General features: G+C 43.8%; 1 protein-coding gene across 1 annotated transcript in view; it reads left to right on the top strand.

Annotated features, from left to right (window-relative positions):
- The first annotated feature begins 4,377 nt into the window (after positions 1 to 4,377).
- LOC117225809 (uncharacterized) overlaps positions 4,378 to 6,000 on the top strand; it is a 692,652-nt gene continuing 691,029 nt past the window's right edge. Inside the window, exon 1 of the mRNA XM_033479585.2 lies at positions 4,378 to 5,397. The gene's annotated coding sequence lies outside the window, so the exon portion shown is untranslated. The remainder of the gene's footprint in view (positions 5,398 to 6,000) is intronic.

The following is a 6,000-nucleotide window of genomic DNA, read 5'->3' as shown; positions in this document are numbered from 1 at the left end:
CACAGAATATTTTCTGTACAAAAATAATTTGCTGAAACAAAAGTTCGTTCACGAATACAGATATTAATGCAGTATATTAAAAACCTGTGCTCGCAGAAGTCCCGTCATTTTATTGGCAAACTACTAAATCAAGTGCATTTCTCGCACCCTTGTAAATCGGGATATTTTCGAAAAACGAAACGACTTTCCGAACGACTCGATAAAATAAATGTTTTTGAAAAATCTATTGCTGATTGATAAATGAATTTCTGTTATTCAGGAGTGAGCGGGTACGCGACAGTTCGGGTTCGGATCGGAACGGATCGACTATATTTATTGTGTTTGAGTTAGGTATATTTCTCGGGTTTGGGTCAGATATATTTTTCGAGTTCAAGTCGGGTACATTTCTCGAGTTCGGATCGGAGATACTAAAATTTTTTTATACACTGGTACCCGACACCAAGTAGATTTAAGAATTCAGGTACTTGATATTTTCAGGTACCCGAATATCATATCGGGTCTCCGAAATTTTCAGGTACCAGCCCACCTTTGATATCAAGTACCAGATTACCACAAACGTTCGGGTCCCAACTCAGCCCGAAACACGCTCGACTCGATCCCAGGCACGTGTACCTGAAATTTTCGGGTACAGACCTACTCTTACTAAGCATTACCTGGCTAGACTTCGATGTCAGCTACCCGATTATGACAATTTTTCGGGTCTCGATCTGAACTCGGGTACCCGTTCACCGCTACTATGCCGGGTACCCGAGTTTCGCGAACTTTCGGGTCCCAATCCGACCCAAGTCACGCTAAAACCCGACCCGAAGCTTGGGTACCCGAAATTTTCGTGTACCAAGCCACCCCTACTGTAAAAGAAAAAAAGAAGAAATAAAAGAAAACTGACTCGGCAACTCGGAGCGCCTCGAAGCCATCGCTGCAACATACCAATTCGTGTTTGCTGCGTTCTCTTTCCCTCCCATTTTCCCCATTCTTTCTCCGTCACCCTTTCCATCCTGTTTTCCCCACCGACATTTCCCTACCCACCGTCTCCGTTAGCCCACTTTCCACCCTCTTTTTCTACCCCCTTGAACAGCGCCGCGCGCTCTCGTCTTTCTCTCTCTCTCTCTCTCTCTCTTTCTCTCTCTCTCCGTCCCTCTTCTTTTTCGGCGTTCGCGCTCCCCTCCGCGTTCGGCCCTTCGTACTTCGTACACTCCGTCCCTACCACCTTCAGGGATTTTAAGGGCCGCTCGGCCGCAGCGTTGCCAATTTACTGGGAGCGCCGTTCTTGACAGTACACTAATCTTTTTATTGATTTCGCTTAGGGCAACACCTCTATCCCCTACACCTGTACGCGCCACGCTCGACGAACCCTCTTGTTCTTTTTATCGCTTTCGCCGTTTGCTTTGCGAACATCGAAATCTCGGATCAATGTACGAGGATCCATAGTTATCTACGACGGGGGTTGAAACGCGCGCGGGGGGATCAGGTGATACTTTTATCTTCGGTTTTAAGGATTTTTTAATTGTTCAGAAATTTTATTTTTAACAGAGATACAAGAATACACGATGCTCTGAACAAATTAATTTTTTGGCGAGCCGATAGTGTAGGATATAATTAACTCTCGTATGAACAATTCGATATTAGTGTTTTGTTGTTTCTATATCTTTCTTAACTAATTTTTATTTGTTCTTACGAAGTTATACAAATGTTTTCGAAGATTGTTAATTTTGGTATAGAGCAGTTTAACTCTTGGACACGGTGAACCATTTTCGACGACGTTAATAACAATTCCGAACTTTGTTCAACGATTTTTCTGAATATATTTTCGGAGATATTTCTCGCAGATTTATCAGCCTTTCTGTCGTTCCTAATGTAACAATATCTTATTTTATCTAATTGTCGAAAATTGAGTAATTAAGTGAACAATTTATACACGCTTGGTCAAAATTGACACAGCAATTTCATTACTGAAATTTCAAATTCACTTATACGTTCAATTTCGAGGGCTTTTCTGTTGCTTAGAAATTATATTTTTAACTCGATTTTCTTAAGAAATTTTGATTTTTTAGTGAGGAGTAGTGTAGGGTATAAATAATTCTCGCGTGAACAATTCGATATTAGTAACAGTGTTTCTTCGTTCTTATACACTTTATTAACAATTTTTACTCATTCCTACGATGTTAAATAAATCTTCCAAGAATTCATTTACTCTGCTGCATTCATTCTAATTTTTGATTCTCCGATAAAATGGATTAATTATCGAAGCTTCAAACTCGCTTGCACATTAATAGAAAATAATTAGAAAATCGATCGTGGAAATTGGATCGCGTTAAAAATCGATGCGCGGTAATAAATGTGGCGTCGCATTATAATTATGAATCACACTCTAGCTCGTACAGCATCTTTAACACCGTTCGGAAATAGACACCTGTCCAGCCTGTCAAGCTTGAATGAATTATTCATTCACACGTCGATCTCCCGCGACGCGTAACGTTCCACGATTAGCATAGCAAGCTACAGTATGAATGATTGTCGCAAATACCTCTGCTAGATCCATTTAATTTAAGATATATCAATTAGCTTAAACTGTTCTTTCGAAATGTCAGATAAAATTGAGCATTGGAGCCGAAGTGATTACCGATAAAAATATTATTTAAGGGCTCAGGAAATAGTTGCAAATAAATTAATATGATTAAGTAGTTAATACACTATGTGTGGGAGAGGTATTTATACCTTTCCAAGAAATTTAATTTTTTTTATGTTTATAAATATTTTATATTTATTTTTGTTACATTAGATTTTATTATATACTCGTTTATATTTATCAAAATCATATTGTCAAATATTATATGCTTTTTTAATTATTAAAAATTAAATTTCTTGAAAAGATATCAATACTTTTCTCGCACATAGTATATTAATATACAGCAACCACAAATATTTGTGGACACCCTTTAAAATGGGGCAACTTTCTCAAAACTGGACCAAACTCGCATTTTGTTGAGATGACAAAAGATCTGATTTACTAGACAGTGTGCGAACAATTTTTTGCAAATATCGCAATTAAGTGGAATATCGAGAAATAAATAATAAAATGTCCAGCGTTTTACATCTGTTTTATTTGAGCGTGCAATGAAAATTTAAACAAGCGTAACCTAATCGATAACCTACTCGCATGCTGAAAATTGCATCACATGCATATAATTAAAACATATTTAAATATATTTAATATATATATATATGAAAATTATCATTAAATAATTTATTAATTTCATCCATCCATTGAATCGCAATTTTTTCAAAAATTCTCTACTCACTATCCGGAAAATTAGACGACCTTTGATAATATTCTGAAATAGTTACAAATCGTTAGGTGTAAATTAAAAAAAAATTTGACTTACGTCTTAATACTATTTTCACCGAACGTGTCGATAGAAACATTTTAATAATTTTTATTTAACTCTATTTTTACCAAACAGAGTTGAAAGACATCTTTCACTCCTCGACTCTTATTATAGTCGCCGCAAAATTAATTTTTTAATTTGTGTAACACAAAATATCGATTAAAACATAGCGTGAAAATATAATCTACAAATGCCGAAATGTTAAAAGTACACGTGAGATAAATTATAAAGTTACTCAATTAGACTTAATTCACTTAACTGGAAATTATATAAACAGTAAATTTGATCAGCGAAAAACGCACGCGTCAATAAACAACTTCTTGTTTCTCACAATGAAAAAAATGTGATCACAGCAGCTCTCCGTTCCTCTTCCGTTCTTTTCTCTCGTTCCACCATGTATGTACTTTTGCATTATACAACCGTATTATTTTTTGCCCACCTTGTATACGAACGATAAAAGCCAATCGGAATAAAACCATAAAATCGAAATAAACAGGAACCTCGAAAATTATCATCAAAAAAAGCCAACAATGCGAAGCACAATTTTCATTACAACATAACCTACCAAACGAACCTGACCTAAAAGAAAGCTGTATCTACACTAATTGTCATCGAAACCGCTCACACCCCGCGTTCCTGCGCGCAGCAACGCGCCTAAACCTGCGAGACGTTGCTAGCTGCAACAAGAAGAAAAAACCAGTCGGAAAAAGATCATTCCGATGACGCCTCCGTCGTAAGGTGCCACGGCGCGGCACCACCAGTTGCGCTGCGTTGCGTCGAACACCGTCGTTCCTCGTATTGTTCGCGGACTCTATTCGCAGGGATGTCGAGCGCCATCGCTAGCCACTCGGCGAGGGTAGTTCGCCGTTGGTGGGAGAGCAGGTTGTAGGCGGTTGGGTGGGGATAGAAGCCGGGGGTTGGGAAAGCCGAAGCGTGGCTCCTCCGGGTGGGGGTAGTCGGTACCTCGAACGACTCCGCGGGTCTCGGAATCGCCCCGCCGCGCTCAGTCCGACCCGGACGTTCGAGGGAGACGCGTCTCTCATCCGTGGTACGTACGCGTCGTTCCGGTTCGCACGTTGTCCTCTTGGCAGGCCTCGTATCCGCTAGGTGTTTCGGCGCGGTACATCCGCGAATCGGCCGCGTCCCCGGTCGCCCGGCAACGATCGTGCGCGATCGGACAAGGAACAGATCTCCGCACGCCACCGGTCCGCCGTGCTGGTCTCTCGTACGCACAGTGGAGTGGCCGTGGGCCGACCGTGCACCGTGCACACGAGGGTTGAGCCGCGGTGAGTGGGAAGAAGAGAGGCCCCAGAGAGGGAGGGAGAGAACGCGTGCAGTGTGCAGACGGTCCTGCTCGCGCCCGGTCGCACGCCGCGCCGCGCCGCTCCGGAGGAACACCGCTGGGGATAGAAGCGCGAAGAAAAAGGTCTCTCTCCGGCGCTCTCTCCGTCTCTCTCGATTCTCGGCTGCCTCGCCGGCTTTCCACGGCCACGAATCGATACCACGCGACCGTCGTCGCCGCGTCGGTCGTTCCTCTCTGCCGACCTCTTCTATCGCCGCGTCCGTTCCCGTCGATTTTTCTGCCGCCGCGCGGCGAGTGACCGCCGCCGCCGCTGCCGGGCCACCAGCCGGCCACCGAACGGCCACCGACGGCCGCGCGCCCTCCTCTCGGACCCGCCAAAAGCCGCGGATCTCTCTCTCTCCGTCTACGCTGGATGTATAGCGGTCGCGGCAAGGTGCTTGTTGTTCTCGTGTTCCCCCAGTGCGGCATTCCGAACAGTCTTACCCGGCGCCGTGACAATAGTGTTTTTGTTTACCCGTGCGGCAGCCCGGTTCCGTCTGCCGGGCTCTAGTGTCGTTGCTCTGTGTGGCACGTGACGATCGGCTTGTTTGGATTGGTGCTTAACGTTTCGGCGGCCTCCTCTCTTTTGTGTGTCTGTCTCTCGGCGGAATACGGAGTAGTCCTCGCCGGTGCCCGCGGATTCGAGACGCCTGCAACGTCTTCGGAAGAGTGAGTAAACAGATCTATTGCTCTGCGATTACGGTCACATACACACATGTGTATCTAACCGAGGATCTATTCGCGAATGTAAATTCCAACCTTGGCCGGTATCCAACGCGCGATCGCTGCTAATTTAACTGCGCGTTTTCATTAGGCTCAGCACCACGCCGTTAATTCGAGAGTCCACGGACAATTGCGATAGGCACATTCATTCGTGTCTTCTTCGCCCGCCGGTTTTCGGCCCAAGTGTCGCAGAATGCACCGGCGATTGGATCGCAGGTATCGGTAGATATTCTTCTGTTTCGTGGGTTTCGGGTGACCTTTTTTAAAGGCGACGCTTTCGCTGGACGTTTTAATGAAGCGCGTGCGACGGGTCGAATGAATTTGTCGATTTGGGTGGGCTCGTTTTTACGGGTGCAATAGAATTATTTGAAGAGCGTTTCTCGAGGTGTTTCTTTTAGAAATTATGGTTCCTTTTGTGGACTTTGATGGGGCATGTGACAGTTGGAATTGTTGCGACTTTGTTGGATCGTTTCTGGATGTTTTTTGACAAAAGTGTGGCAGGGAGTATTGAGGAGCTCTTGGAATTTAGGTTGGAAATTTTTGCAACAT

This window comes from Megalopta genalis, chromosome 14 (assembly GCF_051020955.1).
Source record: "Megalopta genalis isolate 19385.01 chromosome 14, iyMegGena1_principal, whole genome shotgun sequence".
Classification (NCBI taxonomy): Eukaryota; Metazoa; Arthropoda; class Insecta; order Hymenoptera; family Halictidae; genus Megalopta; species Megalopta genalis.
The sequence above is the reverse complement of the archived record's forward strand: the minus strand, read 5'-3'. Positions and strand labels throughout refer to the sequence as shown.